Genomic DNA, 19,951 nt, shown 5'->3' on the forward strand with positions numbered 1-19,951 from the left:
AAAGGGTCTGTTTCCCTTCTGTGTATCTCTATGACAACGTAAAGTATAGGTGATGTTCATTTTTCATGACAGGAGTCAACTCCATTAACAACCAAAATTGACCAGTAATGAAGCCTTAAATTTTGAAAATTCACTTAGAAAATCGTAGCATGGTTTCAGTACTACTGTATGAGCTAGCTCTCTAAAAGACCAACTGTCCTCATCCCACTACCCAATTTTTTTAAACTGGTGCCATATGATATTTTTCAGCCACAACTGAACCTGACTCCAGACCACACTCGAGCAAAGCCTTCTAGGTCCTACAGTATAGAAAAATGTGACTCTTGTTTCTATTTACCTTCATCTTAAAATTGGTGTCCTCTCTTGGTTAACCATTCCTCCAGTAGAAACATCTGGTTCTGATCAACTGTCGAGAACTCCCTTCTTTTTTGTAACATCTCTACTAAAATCACCTCTAAAACCTTTCTTCTCTAAAAAGGAAACAGGTCCAGCATTTCCAACCTATTCATCCAGATGGATGCCTCTCATCATGGAAACTATTCTGACAAATCTTTTCCATACTCTTTTTAATGTCTCCCATGTCACAGCAGTACTCAAGTACATAAATGAAGGCAACTACTAATGCTGGTGGGAGAGGTTCATATATGTCCAGATGAAATGTATTAGCATATTCTACAGCCAGACATCTAAACAGAATTGTCATAATAGTTCCAGTCAGTTTCAGCACGAACAACAATGACCCTAGTCATCTCAACTTTTAAGAAAGCTTTTGGCTAAGGTTCACCTTTTAATTATGATGTGACACTTGTGTAGAACATTATAAATTCATTGTTATGTAGTCCATTTGGAGGCTGAGCTCAGATCTAGTATTATGCAAGAATGCAAAGACAAATTTAGGGAGTCTGGGTTACATATATTAAGATACAGACTATACTAGATGGATGGACATACAAACCTACTTTTATCTTGGTCAGAGTATGAGCTAACCAATTCAAGGGAAAGGGAGTACAGTACCAAATAAACATTCATGCTCGGATTTCAGTCACAGTGATAGAACTGATTTAAGAAAATTGCTGCTCATCTTGTTTTCAGTTAGAGAGGAGTAGTGAGCAGTCTTAAGGGAAAGAAAGAAGATCTGTTACTAAACATGTCAAAATGTCATTAGATTATGACCTTGAGTAAAGACTTTTCCACTGAGTGGCTTCATCATTATTCAGATAAAACAGTGTGGTTATCCAAGGTTTCAGGTTTGCAGTCTTTTGACAAAGTCATTGCTCGCACTAAACCTATTAATTGCCTTCAGTAAGAAAGCTATATTGCAGATGTTTCAGACAAATGACCAACTGAATCTGTTCCTATATGCCTGTAACCAACTTAAACATTTGAAACCATCACTGAATTTCTTTCAACAATTCAACTTCATTACATAGAATCTAACCATGGTAATTTGTTCCTGAATTGTAATACTTTCTAAATGGTCTAAAATAATGATAGGGAGAGTTTTGACTATAACATTGCCACAAATCTACAAATTTCTCCTTCAACTGAAAGTATTCAAAATTAGTGAAAACAGTTAAGAATGGAACACTTTTACTTCTGTCATCCAACAGTTATTCAGCAAGCACTCAAAAGAGCAGGTAATCAATAATTAGACACGACATGCAACCCTCTTCAACACTATCATAATCATGTGTCTGTTAGGAATGAGAACTAAACAAACTACATTTACGTAGCACCTTTCACAACCCAAAGACATGTCATGTCTCAGAACTTTCACTACAAATAAAGTACCTTTGAAATGCAGTTCTTTGCAATGTACAAAAATGCAATTTGTGCTGAGCACAACCTCAAAAACAATGAAATAAATTAATATTATTGCCGGATAAAGGGACTAGATCAGGGAAAACTATCCGACTTTTCTCTGAACTCAAGATCTTGCACTCTCAACCCGAGAAGGCAGGCTGAACTTTTAGTAGCGTAGGAATTCAAAGTTTTTTTAAAAATTCTTACATGGGGACATGGACAGTGGAAAGGACAATTTGTTGCTCATTCCCAATTGTCATTTAGCTGATTGACGTGACCTAGAGAGCCAGAGGTCAGTCAACCACATTTTTGTGGATCTGAGTCACAGATAGACCAGACCAGCCAAGATGGCAGATTTTCTTGATTCAAGGGCATTAATGGACCAAATCAGCAGTGGTTAGAAGGTTACCACTAGTACTTTTTAATTCCAGATTTTACTGAATTCGAATTTTATGATCTGCCATGCTGGGATTCAAACTCACGTCCCCAGAATATTAGATCGGAGCTCTGGATTACTTTCCAGTGACAATTCCACAGCACCTCATCTCCCCAATTATACCATACCCTCGTATTTGGTATTTTATTAAATACTAAATCAGTACACATTTAAAACAAGCTAAGACAGCACTTGCATAGTTAAACAATAATACCAAGCTGAGGGAAAAGGTTTTCACAATTGCAAAAGAGATTGTGAATCAGAGGATTGTAATGGAAGTTGTAACAACTGGATAAGAAATAAATAGTTGCAAAAAAGTACACAAATTTAAAAAAACTTCAGAAAACATCAATATCTACTGTACTAGCAACAGTTTTAACAAATACAGCAAGAGGAAGTAAGTAGGAAAGGGACATGTAAACCCAAGAGAGATGTACATATGACTATAAATGGGCAACAAACAAATGATGACAGACACTTTTTGCCCTCTTCATTTGAAGGAGGATTAAATACTGGCAAAACATGAAGAATTTAACGATTTAAGTACATAGTAATACAGTAACGGAGAAAGGATTGGACTTGAGAAATTTACAAACTCTTTTTGTTTCTACCCAAGTTTTAAAATAGAAGGAATAAAAACCGAGTGTTCCAGATTCAAAAACAGCAATTGTGGAAAATTGCAAGCGTCATCTTAGTACTTGAAAAGGGGCAGCAATGCCACAATACAAAGACATCTTGAGGGTGAGGATTAGCCATTATGATTAGCCTAGTTAGCTTTTTTTTTGGAAAACTTCAGCTTCTGGATACAGGTGATTCAGGATTATTAGCTGCTTATGCTTTAAGGCATGCAAGTGAAAGACAGTCAAACAATCCAATAATCAACAGATGAGATCTAGACAGTGAACAGTGGTGTACAATTGAATGGAAGGAAGTGGCTCCACAAATAACCCCATTGTCAATGATGAAAGAATCCAGCATATCAGTGCAAATGATAACACCAAAGCATTTGCAACAATATCCAGCTGAAAGTGCCAAGAGATGATCCATTGTAAAATCCTCCAGTGGTCTCCAGCACGACAGTCAATTCAATTCACTCCACGTGATATCAAGAAACAGCTGGAGGCATTGGATCGTGACAATATTCCGAATCGGTACTGAAGACTTGTGCTCCAGAACGTGACATATCCCTAGCCAAACTCTTCCGGTACAGTCCCTTCCTCAAGGACAGTGCCTCAGGCCCAACCATCTTCAGTTGCTTCAACGACCTCCCCTCCATCCTATGTGCAGAAGCTCATTGGATGACCACGTAATGTTTGGCACCATTCATGATTCCACAAATACGGAAGCAATCCATGTACATACGTAACAAGACCTAGACAAATGCAGGCTTGGGCTGAAAAGTGGCAAGTAGCATTCGCGTCACACAACAACAGGCAATCTAACCGTCATCCTTTGATATCAAAGGGCATTATCATCTCTGAATCCCAGACTAACAACATTTGGGGATTACCACTGACCAGAAACTCAACTGGACTCATCATATAAATAAAGTGGAAGTGGCAGCAGGTCAGAGCCTAAAAATACAGCAGCGGGTAACTCACTTCCCAACTCTCCAAAGCCAGTCCGCCATCTACAGGGCTCAAGTCAGGACTGTGTTGGAATACTACCCACTTGCCTGGATGGTCCAGCTCAAATAACACTAGAAGCCCGACACCATCCAGGACAAAGCAGCCTGCTTGACTGGCATCACATCCACTCTGCCACAGATACTCAGCAGTATGTACAGCAGACATTCACCAAAGATCCTTGGCCAGCACAACTAATTCCATCTACAAGCACAAGGTCAGCAGGTACACTGAACACCACCATCTGCAAGATCCTCTCCAAGTCACTCACTACCATGACTTGAAAAGACTATTAATCGGGAGACTTAGATAATATTCTGGGGACCTGGATTTCTTCATTGTCTCTGGATCAAAAGCTTGCAATTTCCTCCCTGAAGACATGGGTCTAATATAGCACATGCACCGCACCAGTTCAAGAAGGCAGCTCATCACCGTCTTCGCAAGATCAACAAAGGACACCACACCAATGTTTCATGAGTGAATATATGGACTTCCAAAAGCTGCTCAATAGGTTCCATATAAGAGATAATCAATTTTTCTCCAGGTATATTAAAGGCTCGGATGAAGGAAAGAGGAGTTCTATATTTACACTGTTCCCACACAATCAGCAAGGTGGGTAGATAACAGCAAAAGTTACAAGAAGGCACAGTCAAAGTGCACAGAAACATAGAAGCTGGAGCAAAAAGTGGGTGGAAGTGAGATCGTCTACTTTCAAATGCAAGAAGCACATTAGGTGTCTGTACACAAATTCTGAAGCAATTACAAAGACTGACAGGAAATTTACATCAAGCAGTTTGGAATAAGAAAAACAAGGGGATGCTTTTCTAGTTTTTCTAAGCAGTATAACCTTAATGCATTCTTTGCCCCATTATTCCACCGCCTCGCTCTCCCACTTTTAGGACCAACATTTAAACTCAAGTATTTGCATATACTAGGAAACCAAACAAAAAATTTTATTTTTTCCCCATGAGAGATTTCTGAGCAAAAGTACATGAAAGCATCTGGAAAAACTCAAAAGCAGACAATGCACATTGAAACATAAGACCACAAGTCAGTTTTTCATTTTCAACTACTTGACTTGTCAACATGTTGTTCTTATTAATTTTGCATAATTACCAATGGCAGTAATATTATACAGTTTAAATTGGTTTTTGTGGTGCAGTGGTAGTCTCCCTAACTCTTGGCTAGGAAGTCTGGGTTCAAGGCTGACGTGTCCCAAATATACATCTTATGTCTGAACTTCTGGCAATTGATTTGGTGACCAAAAGGTTACAGATATAGAATAATATACAAAAGAACTAGAAGGTTCAAGATCTGGAAGACAATAACTGAAACAGTAATTTCACACGAACTTTCAAACAGCAACTGCCCAAGTAATGTGAACATTAGTAATGTGCATAGAGAGGCAATGGCTTAGTGGTATTATCATTTGACTGAATCCAGAGACCTAGATAATATTCCAGGAACCTGGATTCAAAATCGCACCACAGCAGATGGAGGAATTTAAATTCAATAAAAATGTGGAATTAAGAGTCTAATGAAGGCCACAAATCCAGTGTCAATTACCAAAATAACTCATCTGGTTCAAGTGGTAAGTATCTAGTTTCCACAGAGGGAGGGCTTCCATGGGTGCTAATGTGGTGAACCTAGATATTGCCAAAACTAAAATTGGACAGAAACTTGGACAGCTAAAATACACAGTGTGGGCAATGTTTACAGAACTAAGGAGAGGGTATCCTTAAAATTTGTCAGCCATAGAACTGGTCCTGCAGCAATGTCATGAGATCCAGTAAAGATAACCAGAAGCCTTAGAGATCAGGAATGGCCTTGGGGACAATACTGGTGGGCAAAGAAACAGGACGGGAAGCCTGGTCTTTGGTGGAATTTTGCAAGGACAGTGATAGAACATAAGCACAGTCATTAGCCTTCATCATGAAGCATGCAGACTACTCCATCGACTCCAACTGAAAAATAAGAGTTAACACAGATTTTACTTGATCACAGAAGGTGGTAATCAATCCTCCATGCGTGCAAAAATTACTGAATGACCCAGCATCTGTTTAACGTAATCTTATAGAAACAGTAGTGCAAACATATGAATTATGGTTGAGCCAAAATTTTTAAATTTCATGCATCCATCTCAAAATGCCTGCAGTTCTGTGGGCTTGTAAAACTGATGAATTACCCAACCCCTTCAATTTGTGCAGATTTTTATACAAGCTCAGAATGCAGGGAAACCCAAAAGGTCTAGCAGCATCTGTGGAGACAGAACCAGAACTTCAAGCCCGATTATGACTCCTTCGGAACTGAGAGCTTAGCCATTAGGATTATCACTATTTCGCTGAAGTATTCAGCTGTAAGCCTGAATCGATTTATTAAACAAGTGATGCGTTTATAGTTCAAATTTAAGAATTGGGTTGTTCCAAATTAGATAAACTGTAGTTAGTGAAACCCTCGAGTCCCCACCACATCTGGCCAATTCAATATATAAAATATCTTGGATGAGAAAACCAGCTTTACCTTTTGTTGTTTCTGCAACCCTATCTGTTAACTTCAGTAAATTGTGAGATAATGGATCCGTGTGGAATTGAACACTTTTCTTTCACAAGAAAGAATCCTACAATGCTTGTGATAACTGGCTTTCTTTACTTAAAATTTCAGCTCTATCTTTGATATGTACATTGTCAGTAAGTCTGTTTATTGCACAGATGATTTTAAAATCCAAGTGCATTAACTCTGTTCTTTCAATCAGTAATGGATTATTTTCAATAGTTTTCTGTTTCTCTCTCACTACATGCTGCCAGATTTGGTGGGTTTTCCAGCATTCCGTGACAGCATCAAAACTGGACTTGATCTGCATAAAATGAAGGGGGTGGGGTAATTCATCACTTTTTCCAGCCCACAGTACTGCAGCCATCTTGAGATGAATGCATGGAACTTCAAAATGATAGGTCAAGCCTCATGTACATATGTTTGCACTACAAATTCTATATGATTATGTTAAACAAATGCTGGGTCATTCATTAATTTTGCATGCATGGAGGACTGATTACCAACTTTTTTGTAAAATCTATGTTAACTCGTATTTTTCAATTGGAGTTGAAGTAATCTGCATGGTCCACTTAAGATAGCTATTCATCTATAATCCAAAGAATAAAAGGCCTTTTGTCCATTAGTCAATTAGCTCATCATTAGTTCATCAGCAGAATGGCCCAATTACAGAAGTAGCCAAAATACAAAGCATGAAAAATCCCAAGAAAAATTAGTTTATGTTCAAAAGCTCTGCTGCTTCAAATCTCATCAACAGTAATGCAATAACATGGACAGACTCCAAAACCAAAAAATGCACATAAAGGAACACCTTATAAAGCAGACGCTAACGCCTTTCGAAGGTCAATTTGAAGAGATTAAAATTATATTGACAGTCAAAATGCTAGTGAATTATCATGTGCACTATACACATTAGCTGACTTTGGGTTTGCTTTTTCACACAGAACTGCTGCCTGAAATCCTCAAAAAAAGGCAAGATCTACAAGAAAAATTTAGGAATTAGCAACATTAAACACACTGGATGCAATGTCAAGTTGAGAGCAAAGAAGAAAATAATGTTCATAAGTGTCTCAACTCTTAATTATAAAGCTATTCTAACCATGTACAAAAATGTCAAAATTGCCATGGATATTCAAACTCAAAAATCAGTAAAGTCAGGAAACACTGCTACAGTTTTCAAGAGATTTGAATTTAGTAATAGAATTAGGCAGACTTATTACAAATTATATTTGCCAGGTAAATGCGAAGTCATGCAAAACCAAATTACCTTGAAAAGAGCTAGAAAACAAACTGGCAATGAAAAGATATGCAACATTCATGACTGATCAAGACTGTAAAGTAATTAAATGTGCTATTGGGATGCTGATATATTTAGCCTGAACAGCGAAGTACAAGTCCACAGAAATTAGAGTACATTATATCATGCACTAGTCAAGCACACTTCCAGAAGCCATGTGCAGTTTCCTTCACAAGGAAAATTTAAAGATTTAATGACCTTTTTAGACTCTGAAGCTAAGAAATTCAGCAGTGCCAGTAGTAAAAGACCATAAGACCACAAGACATAGAAGAGATAGGCCATTCAGCCTAGAGTCTGGTCCACCAGTGAGATCATGGCTCATCTGATAATCCTCAATTCCATTTTCCTGCCTTTCCCCCCATAACTCTCAATTTCCTACCGATTAAAAATATGTCTGTCTATCTCAGCCTTGATTACAAACCAAAAGAACTGTGGATGCTGCAAATCAGGAACAAAACCAAAGTTGTTGAAAGAGCTCTGATGAAGGGTCTAGGCCCAAAACGTCAGCTTTTGTGCTCCTGAGATGCTGCTTGGCCTGCTGTGTTCATCCAGCCTCACATTTTATTGTTGAAAGAGCTCAGCAGGTCTGGCAGCATCTATGAAGGGAATAAACAGTTAATGTTTCGGGTCCGGTAACCCTTCCTCAGAACACTTCCAATGACGGGTCACTGGACCCAAAACATTAACTCTGCTGTTTTCCTTCACAGATGCTGCCAGACCTGACTGAGCTTTTCCAGCAACTTTGGTTTTGTTCAATCTTGAATATACTTAATGAACCAGCTTCTAAAGTCTTCTATGATAAAGAATTTCAGAGAAACTACCTTCAGAAGAAATTTCTTCTCACCTCAGAATATGCCCTCTGACACTAAACTGTCCAACAATCTCAGCTTCTACACTGTCAAGCTGACAATGTGCATTTTTTTCATAAAGTCACCTCACATTCTTCCAAACTGCAATGAGCACGAGCACAAGCCCAACCCCTCAAACTCTCCACATAAGAAAATCTCTCCACGCTCAGGATCAACCTAATTAACTTCTGGTTATGTCCCTCTCTAAAAGATATGCCATTTTGGATACTGTTGGTTGGGGAGCAGGCAGAATGACCTATTAAGCAAAAACAGCAGCAGCAGCCAGACTGGTGGCACCACGGCTGGCTCTGTTCTTAAGGGAAGGACAAAGAGTTCTAGAGCAGTAGTTGTAGGGAGCTCAATAGTCAGGGATACAGATAGGTGCTTCTGCAAATATAAAATGTCCAGGATGGCATGTTGCCTCCCTAGTGCCAGGTGCCAGGGCCCAGGGCGTCTCCGAACAGGCAGAAAGAATTCTGAAGGGAGAGAGTGAACAGCCAGAGGTCATGGTACCCATTGGTACTAATGATGTAAGTAGGATGAGTGCCAAGATCCTGCGGCAGCAGTTCAGGCAGTTGGCCAGTAAGTTAAAGAGCGGGACCTCCAAGGTTGGAATCTCGGGATTACTCCCTATGCCACGTGCCAGTGAGGATTGAAATAGGAAGATAATACAGCTCAAACATGGCTAAACAGATGGTGTAGGAGGGAGGGTTTCAGATATCTGGACCATTGGGATCTCTTCCAGGGCAGGTGGGACCTGTACAAGAAGGACAGGTTGCATATAAACTGGAGGGACACAAGTATTCTGGCTGGGGCATTTGCTGGTGTCACTCAAGATGATTTAAACTAGCTTGGCAGGGGTGTGGGAACCAAAGCAAAGGTGAATTTTGACAGAAAGGGAACTAGAGTAGGGCCAGTAAGGCTTCGGGGAAGAGCAGGCAGGGTGTGGTTGCTGATCAAAGCGTGCCTGATGGACTGAAGTGCATCTGTTTCGATGCAAGTGTAAGGTAGATGAACTTAGAGCTTGGATTAGTACTTGGAACTATGATGTTGTTGCTATTACAGAGGCTTGGTTAAGGGAGAGACAGGATTGGCAGTTTAATGTTCCGTGATATAGATGTTTCAGGAGAGACAGAGGGAATGTAAAAGGGGTGGGGGAGTTGCACTTGCTGTTAAGGAGAATTATCACAGCTGTACTGTAGGAGGACACCTTGGATGGCTCAAACAGCAAGGCAAGATGGGTACAGCTCAGGAGCAGGAAGGATGCAATCACAATGTCGGGGTTTACCACAGACTTCTCAACAGCCAGGAGATAGAACCGATATGTTGGCAGATTTTGGCAAGATGTAAAGTATCAGTTGTTGTCATGGGTGATTTTGACTTCTCATATATTGACTGGGTCTCACTTAGTGCTTAGGGTGTGGATGGGGCAGAGTTTGCATCCAGGAGGGCTTCTTGAAAGAGTATACAGATAGTCCAACTAGAAAAGGGGCAGTACTGGACCTAGTATTGGGCAGTGAGCCTGGCCTCGTGGTTAACATCTCAGTAGGGGAGCAGCTTGGGAATAGTGATCACAATTCAGTAAGCTTTAAGGATAAGGACAAGTGTAGTTGCCAGGTGAAGGTGCTAAATGGGAGGAAGGTTAATTACAACAATATTAGGCAGGAACTGAAGAATTAGATTGGAAGCAAATCAACATCTGGTATGTGGGAGGCTTTCAAGTGTAAGTTGATGGGAATTCAGAACTGGCACATTTCTATGAGGATGAAGGATAAGAATGGCAAGTTTAGGGGACCTTGGATAATGAGAGATATTGTGAACCAAATCAAAAGAGAAAAGAAGCATTTGTCATGGCTAAGAGGCTGGGAACACATGAAGCAAGGGTGGAATGCAAGGAAAGTCAAAAGAAACTTAAGCAAAGAGTCAGGAGGGCAAAAAGAGGTCATGAAAAGTCATTGGCCAACAGGATTAAGGAAAATAAAGTTTTTTTTTACATATATAAAGATCAAGACAGTAGCCAGGGAGATGGTTGGCCCACTCAAAGACAGGGAAGGGAATTTATATGTGGGGCCAGAAGAAATGGGCGAGGTATGGAATGAGTACTAACTGTGTCAGTATTCACCACAGAGAAGGACTTATGGATGAAGAGTCTAAGAACGGGTGCGTAAATAGTTTGGGTCATGCTGAGATCAAAAGGGAGGAGGTATTGGGGGTCTAAAATGTTTTTCAAGGTAGACAAGTCTCCAGGGCCTGATGGGATATACCCCAGAATACTGACAGACACAAGGGAGGACATTGCTGGGTCCTTGAGAGAAATCTTTGTATCCTCACTGGCTACAGGGGAGGCCCCAGAGGATTGGAGAATAGCCAATGTTGTTCCTTTGTTTAAGGAGGGTGGCAAGGATAATCCAGCTAATTACAGGTCAGTGAGCCTTACATCAGTGGTAGGGAAATTATTAGAGAGGATTCTTCAAGACAGGATTTACTCCCACTTGGAAATAAGTGGGCATATTAGCGAGAGGCATCATTGTTTTGTGAAGGGGAGGTCATGTCTCACTGACTTGGTTGAGTTTTTTGAGCAAGTAACAAAGATGATCAATGAGGGGAGGGCAGTGAATGTTGTCTACATGGTCTTCAGTAGGGCCTTTGACAAGTCCTTCATGGCAGGCTGATACAGAATTAAAGTTGCACAGGGTCAGAGGTGAGCTTGTAAGATAGTTTTAAAAACTGGTCATAGAAGAGAAAGGGTAGCAGTGGAAGCGAGCATTTCTTAGGGATCAGTGTTGGGACCTTTGCTATGTGTAATATAGAGAAATGATGTGGAGGAAAATGCAACTGGTCTGATTAGTAAGTTTGTGGTTGACACAAAGGTTGGTAGAAATGCAGATAACAATGAGGACTGTCAAAGGACACAGCAGGATATGGATTGGTTGGTGACTTAGGCAGAGAGATGGTAGATGGAGTTTAATCTGGAAAAACTGTATTACTACTTCTGTATAACCCACCATTTATACCCTTGAGGTTAGCATTAGCCAGAAACTGAATAAACCCGCCATACAAATAGTACGGCTATGACAGAAGATCAGAGACAAGGAATTATTCACCACGGAACTCACATCTTGACTCCTCAAAGTTTGTCACCCAAACAAAGCAGCAATCAGGCACATGAAGGAATACTCTACACTTGCCTGGATAAACACTCAAGGCAGACACCATTCACAGCAAAGCAGTTCACCTGATCAGCATCCAATACTGCCACAATGCAACTCACCAAGGGTCCTTCAGCAGTCCTTTCAAAGCCTACAGCAGACGCGGTAACACCACTACCTGCAAGTTCCACTCAAAACCATCCTGACTTGAAACTATAGCACTATTCCTTCAACACCTCTGGATCAAAATCCTGGAACTCCCTTACGATCTGCATTTTGAGTCTACAAACACAAGACTGACTGCAGTCAACCAACAGGGCAGGTCACCACCACGATGAAGTAGCAAAAAACAGCACATACCGACCCTGCCAGCAATGCTCACATCCAAAAGCATAAAAATAATGCATGCTGACATATATATGTAAACAAAATTACTGACATAGGGCTCACAACTTTTGCCAGTCTGCTGGTCTGGGATAGATGATAAGCAATTATGATTAGTGATTACTAATACAGAACAAAATTTGATTTTGTTTTGAAATTCTTGCTTCCTTTTCTTTTCTGAATATTGTTCTATTCTCTCCTTCAGCAGGGATTCCATTATTTTACTTAAAGGCAAGCTGGTATGTCTATTTAACTCACACTGTTCTATTCCTCTAAAGTCTATTAAGTTCTCTCCTTCAGTCTCCTGGCTCGACATCTTGTCCTCAAACATATTAGGCATACAAAAACATATACTGTCCTTTCCCCAAATTCCTTTGTTCTTATTTTAAATGCACTGACCTCACTACTGATCTGATTCAATGTCATGTCCATCTCTTCTGGATTCTTAACAAAGTCCCAAGTGAAACAGTTATTTAATATTTCTACCATCTGTCTGCTGTTACTTGGGCAATCATCCTGCCTATCCCTTAATGTTCCTACTCCCACCCCATATTTTTATTGATGTTACTTGTTTAACGCTCACTCATTTAATTTCATAGTTCCTCTTTCCCTTCCTGATCTTTTCTTTTTCAGGATGTAGATGCTGTCGACAAGTTCAGCATTTATTGCCCGTCCTTAATTGCCTGTTGAGAAAGTGCTGACGAGCCAACTTCTTGAACACTGCAGTCTGGTGGTTTTGTCATTTTAAAAAACCCTTTCCTAATATTATCATCTCATATCTTACATTTCTCTACTGCCAATGATTTAATAATCACATAATTCCTAATTCTCAATTCTTTCCTTAGGTCTTTGGAATTTCATTAGTGTTTCACTCATCTGTTTATTCTTTCAACATTTTATTGGATACAATTTTAAGTATTTCCAGTTGTTTTTCTGCATTGGCAAACATTTAACAATGTGGCTAGCCCAAACACTATTTTCAGCCACTGAAATTATATCCTTCCCCACTATCCTTTTAAAGTGCATTACATTGTGCTCATCATTGCTCAGATGCTCCTAAAACATTATTGCTTTTTAATCTGCTTAAGCTCATTCAAACTTTCTAGACCCAGAAGCGCATGTTTCATTACTGGGCTATTTACAAATTGGAATCGAGAGGAGTCCTGTACATATTGTAGGAACTCAATCCCATTATACACTTGACCTACCTTGTCTAACCAATTAGTACTGAAATAGCTGAAATCTCCATGATCATTATTCTTGCTTTCTTAGACAAATCCCTAATTTGGCTGCAAATTTATTTCTCCATCTCTCTTTTAACTGGTCTATAAACAACAAAGACTGATTATTTTCTCTCTATCCACATGGATTTTAATTCTGTCTTGCTAATAACTCTGGCCCTTTTTGTTTTTAAGGAATGTTCTGTCATCCTTACAAAGTACGGCTACTCAACTTTCCCCTTTTCCCTCTCTATCTTGTCTACAGATGTTGTCCCCTGCAACATTTAATGCCCAGTCCTGATTTTTCTGTAGTTACATCTCAGTAGTCTCTTCTTGGTCTGTTTCCTTCCAATGTACGGTTGCCTGGAACTCCCCTGTGTATTGCTGTACAGGCATTTTATGTAATTTGTAGGAGCTTTTTTTAAAAAAAAATTCAATTGAGAGATGTGGGTATCGATGACTCACCAACATTTATTGCCAGTCCCCAGTTGCCCTTGAGATGGTGGTGGTGAGCTGCCGTCTCGAATCGCTATAATCCACTTGCATGAGTTGATCCACAATGCCATTAGGGAGACAATTCCAAGATTTTGACCCAGCAACACTGACAGAACAGCAATACATTTCCAAGCCAGTATGGTGAGTTTCTGGGAGATGAACTTATACATGATGGTGTTCCCAGGTATATGCTGCCCTTGTCCTTCTGGTTGGAAGCGGTAGTTTTGGAAGGTGCTGTCTGGCGATCTTTTAATTTCTGCACTGCATCTTCAGACTGTCTAACACCGGTGCTCATTCCAGGTTTTTGTAGGGAGTGGGGGGTGGTGGTGGTCAGGAGCTGAGTTACTTGCCGCAGTATTTCTAGATTCTGACTGCTCTTGTTAGCCCCATGTTCATGTGGTGAGTCTAGTTAGGTTTCGAGCCAACGGTAATCCCCAGGATATTGACAGTAGAGGAGTCAGTGATGCTAACACCACTGAATGTCAAGAGGTGGTAGTCAAATTTTCTCTTATCGGTAAGTATCATAGCCTGGCTCTTGTTACTTGCCACTTGTCTGCCCAAACCTGAATATTGTCCAGATCTTGTAGCATTTGAACGACTGCTTCAATATTTGAGGAGTTGCAAATGGAGACAAACATTGCGCAATCATCGACAAATGTCCCCACTTCAGACCTTTATGGAGGGAAAGTCATTGAAAAGCAACTAAAGCGATCGGGCTGAGGACACTAACAAGGAGTTCGTGCGGAGATGACTGACCTCCAGCAACCACATTCTTCGTATGTGCCAGATATGACTTCTACCCATGAAAAGATTTCCCCAATACTCATTAATTCCAATTTTGCTAGGACTCCTTTATGTCACACTCGGTTGAATGCAGCTTTGATGTCAGGGGCTGTCACTGTCACCTCACCTTCATCCATATTTGAAACAAGGCTGTAATAAGGTGAGAAAGTGAGTGGCCCTGGCAGAATCCAAAACTAGGCCTAACTGAGCAGGTTTTTGCAAGAGCAGGTGTTACTTGGTAACACTGTTCATGACATTTTCCATCACTTTATTGATAATCAAGAGCAGACTGATTGGGGAGTAACTGCCCAGGTCAGATTTGTCCTGCACTTAATGTATAGGACATAACTGGGCAACTTTCCACATGGTCAGGTAGATATCAGCGTCATAACCGAATGGGAACAGCTTGGCTAGTGCAGCGACAAGTTCTGGAGTATAAGTCTTCAGTAATATTGTCAGCGCCCATACCTTTGCAGTATTCAGTGTCTCCAACCATTTCTTTATATCAAGTGGACTGAACTAAATTGGTTTACGGTTGGTATCTGTAATGCTCAAGTCCACTGGAAAAGACATTTCTACGTTTCATGTTTAAAATACATTTTAGACTCATATTCCTTTGCCATAAATGATATCCCTTGAAGTATTCTTTCCTATATTCACACTCCCCATTTATGTTTAAACTGGTTGCATTTCTTTAGATCAACCCCTTAAACCACCTTATCCATCATCAGTTTAAAGCTTTTGCCATCTCCTTATTTACCTTTCCATGAGATCACTGGTTCCATTTTTAATCAAATGGAATTTGTCCAATCACTACAGCTCTTTCTTATTCCAGAACTGGTTAACTGTCCCATGAAATTAAATACTCTTTCCCACACTAACTCTTCAGGTATGCACCAAGTCTCCTGTTGAACACAATGCAGAAGCAGGCCACTTGTTTCTGGAGTTTTATAGAATCACAGAATCCCGGCATTGTGGAAGCAGGCCATTCAGCCCATCGGGCCCATGCTGCCCCTCCAAGGAGCACCATAGCCTGACCTCCCCCAACTCATAACCCTGCATTTCTCATGGCTAAGCTACCTAGCCTGAACGTCCCTGCACACGATGGGCAATCCAACGAACCCGCACATCTTTGTCTGTTCCATATCAGTTAATACACGATGTGAGTGATAATTCAGAGATTACTGCCTTTGAGATCTTATTTTTTAAACTCTTAAATGGGAGTAGGAATAAAACGTCATTTAGCTACTTCAAGCCTGCTCCACCATTCTAGAGCATGGCTGACCATCTACCTCAACACAATACTCCTGTTCCATCCTATATTCCTTGATGCCATTAGTAATAATAAAGCTATCAATCACTGTCTTGAACTTAATGACAGAGTTGCCACAGTCCTATGGGGTAGAGAATTCCAAACAATTGCCACACTTCAAGCAAAGAAGTTACCTCTCATTTCAGTCCTTAATAGAATTTTGAATTGCATCCATTACCTCTGTAGTAGTCTCTTTCAACATTCTGATGTGAAGGTCTTCAGGTCCAAAAAATGCATCAGATTTCAGCCTCAATAATTTCTCCAATGCTACGTTTTTTTTAAAAAAAACTAACAAAAATTCATTTTAATTCCACACCTTCACCAGATGTTTGGATCTTAACTATTTCAGGGACATGTGTTTTTCCTTTTTGATATATTTAGCTTTTTCTTCCACAATTTTTCTGCTCATAATGGACCCAGGTCAATTTTCCTTTTTACATACCCATAGAAGATTTTATAATCCATTTGTTTTTTTTTGCTCTTTTATAGTCATACTCCGTTCTCTTTCATTTATGAATTTCTTGGTACTTCTTTACCAAATTCTAATAACATATCCCAGTCCTCAATCCTCAACTTTTTTTTTGTTAACTTTATATACCTCCACCTTTGGATCTAACACTATTTCTAACATCCCTTATTAGCCATGACTCTTTCTGTTGGATATTTTTCATCTTAAAAAAGCAACCTAAACATCAATTCTTTAATTATTTGGCATTGCCAATGTACCGTCAAACCATTTTAGGTATTTTATAATTCACTACAACCAACTTCCCCCTCATTCATTCATAATCGGCCTTGCATAGATTGATGATCCTAGTTTCAAACTGAATTACATCTTTTTCAAATTTAGTGGAAAATTCCAAGACATTATCTTCCTGTTTCCCAAAGATTTTTTTACAAGATTTATTCCTGATACACTTTTATCATGACCTCCTACTGATCCCTACATCTGTCAAAACGAACCACAATAACTGAATTTCCTTCCATTCTCTCCAGCTACCCCATTCAAATGAGGCCATTCCAATTCCTCTCCAGCCAACTGACATTCCAGAGCTTTCGGTAGATAGCAGACCCTTCGAGAATCTCCTTTATGGCTGTAGATTTTTTTTTAAAATCCCAATAGTTGTACAGTCCTCCACTAATACCTCATTTCTATTTTTCTTTTGTGAATAACCCAACAGACAGGCTTCAGAGACACAGGGCCTAGACATACAACTGCCCTCTCTGCAAACTTTCCCTTTGCCTTCACAGTTAAACTGTACCTCCATGCCATACCTGCTCGACAGGACCAGTGCATGAATCTCCTTCTCAACTTCTAAATATGCAACACCTGTCAAAAACATCCTCCCTTTAATGAACTGCTGTCTTCCTTCAGAGTGTAACTGCACTCTGAAGTTTACGAATTAATTCAACACTTATTTGTAATTGTGTAATTTTTAGTTGAGCCATACACTAAACAGTTTATTTTTCAGGTCCTAATTCAAACTACAGCCCTAACTTAGAGCGAAATCAAACCATAAAACTAGCCAATCATCTACCTGCTCACTTAATTAATGCCTCAATCTCCTTTTTCACCATACTCCCCCCCCAACCATTTTTATTGTATATAAAACAAAAGAACAGTAGCTATTAATTTATTGTTGTCACATGTATCAAAGTACAGTGAAAAGTGTTATTTTGGATGCTACATAGGCTGGTGGCACCACACAAGGTGCATCAGGGTAACAGAATAGAGCCGCAGATCTAGTGGTAGTCAATGTCCATTTATTAGGCACTTCAATCAAATCATATTTCTTTCTAGCAGGACTTGTGCTGCTTTGGAAACATCACTGTGCACATCACCTACATAAAAGCAGCAGACAGATAGTATGAAAGTAGACTTCTCCAATCCAGAAGAATCCATGTATTATTTAGCAGGAAAAAAGATTGATTTTTAAGTATACAAACATTCATCCAAAACTTTCCTCCTTTAAATTTTCATTGAAACTCTAATAAAAGCTTCATATTCTCCTATAACTAAATCTTCAGAATTAAAGGCAAAATCCTGCTCACAAACATACATCACAATGGTCATCACTGGCAATTCTGACAGCTGTAAATTAGACAGCACCACACAACTGAAATGTAACTATGCTGCAATTTAGAAGCGATATCGAGTTTCTTGAAAAAACATCTGGTGAGCTGGTCATGGAGTCTGTGTGTGACAGGAAATAGAATGTGTCTGCCTTAAACCTCAGTCCCTGAGCCCAGTGACAGCACTAAACAATCCACGTAACTCCACCTTCTCCTCGGCCATCAGATTCCGGAAAGTTCGGTTGTTTTTGATATCCACAAACACCTCCACCCCAGGTACACCCATCAACCTTCCAAACTTTACAATCTTCCCCTCAGGTCAATTCAACAATTGGTTCCCCTTGCGCTGGGACAGAGCTGAAACTACAACATCATACAAACATCGAGTAACGCGTACACACACAATGAAATACACGCACAAAAGCTGAAATCAGAAAATCCTACTGTTGCAATTAAGACACACACAAAAGTCAGACAGAGTCAAAAATGGGAGAATAAAAGTAGTCACTTAAAACCTGCCCATCAAAATGCAAAGGCACTAACACAGGCTCAGAGAGGGGGCGAGAAAGAAACTTTGACATGGTTTAATCCAAAACTTATTAAACTGACGGGAAACGAAGGTTGGGGTGGGAGGGGGGCACGGTTCCAGAATTTATTTAAAAAGCATATTTTAACTCAATGTAAAAGTGAAACCCGCAGCGTGCAGCCAACGTGCAAAATAACGGGTTCGGGCTTCCCCACAGCTTTTTTATTGGCCCCCCCTTCCCTTCTCAGAGAAAAAAATTAAAGGGTATGAAATTCAGTCGCTTACTCCTTTCTCAGCAACAGACTGAAGTGATTATGTCTGTTCTTTTATTATCCTTTTTCTTATTTAAAAAAAGGAGAAACAACCGCCCAGAGAGCTCGTGCCTCAAGTCCAATTTTCTCTAAAACAGGGCCCGGTGCCCCGGGTTGTCTCTTACCTGTTTTTTTGTCCTTTTTTTTTAAACCGTAGTCCGTCCGGCAATGCCGTTCCTCGGGTTACGACTCTTATAAACTGTTGTTTTAACGTTTGTCCACCTTTCGTCCGTTTTATTATTTTTTTCCCTCCCCCGCTCGCTCGCTCTCCCCTCCCTCGAGCCCTCGGCCCCGCTCGCGCTGACGCACCTCCAGCCACCTCCCTCCCACTTCCGCCTCTCCGCTTGACACACGCTCCCTTGGAGCTGCTCCGAGGGAGCGTCCCCAAATCGCAGCTGCTTCAACCTCCCCGGAGAAGCGCAAAGCGAAGGGGGAATGCGGCGACGGTAGCGAGACGCAAGGGTGGTGTTTTTTTTAAATAAACGATCTGTTCAGTCGGGCTGTGACAGGCAAATGGAAATCGCTGGAGAAACCCAGCAGGTCTGGCGTCAACTGTGGGAAGGTAAAGTAGAGTCCAGTGCTGAGAAGCAAATTTCTGCAGTTGCTGGAATCTGTACTGAAAACAAAAAGTGCTGGAGATCATCCAGACTCGAAAACGTTAGCTTGCTTTCTCTCCGTGAATGCTGCCTGACCACCCAACCCCACCTTCCCGCTGTGAGCTCCAGCATTTGTCGCTTTCACTTTGTGTTTAGAGTCCAGTGACATTTCTTCACTTATGATGCTTCCAGGTTTGCTGACTTTCCTTCAGCAATCTCTGTTTTTGTCCCAGCATCTGCAGTCCTTTTTCTCTCTCTCTCTCTCTCTAATCAACCTGCCCACAGATGTTATTATACCCCTCTAGAGCAGGTGGAACCTGAGTGTAGGCCTCTAGGTCCGGGACATTACCACACCACCGAAGCATGGGCTCTTCAGGGACTAGGTTATGAGGAAAGACCATACCGTTTAGGCCTGTTTCCTCTCGAATTTAGAAGGTTCGGTGTCCATCTGATTGAAGCCTTCGTTAACAGGAAGGATAGGGTAAAAATAAACTTTGCTCCATTCTTCGAAACCATGATATCAGGTACAGTTTGTCATGTTAA

The 19,951-nt window shown here is 40.4% G+C and overlaps 1 protein-coding gene across 3 annotated transcripts in view; it reads right to left on the reverse strand.

Moving 5' to 3' along the window:
- The window catches only part of stat5a (signal transducer and activator of transcription 5a), a 115,958-nt gene extending 96,849 nt beyond the window's left edge, over positions 1-19,109 (reverse strand). For all 3 annotated transcript variants that reach the window (XM_048560275.1, XM_048560274.1, XM_048560276.1), the window contains exon 1: positions 18,938-19,109. The gene's annotated coding sequence lies outside the window, so the exon portion shown is untranslated. The remainder of the gene's footprint in view (positions 1-18,937) is intronic.
- Positions 19,110-19,951: the final 842 nt, after the last annotated feature.

The sequence above is a fragment of the Stegostoma tigrinum genome, chromosome 31 (genome assembly GCF_030684315.1).
Source record: "Stegostoma tigrinum isolate sSteTig4 chromosome 31, sSteTig4.hap1, whole genome shotgun sequence".
NCBI lineage: Eukaryota > Metazoa > Chordata > Chondrichthyes > Orectolobiformes > Stegostomatidae > Stegostoma > Stegostoma tigrinum.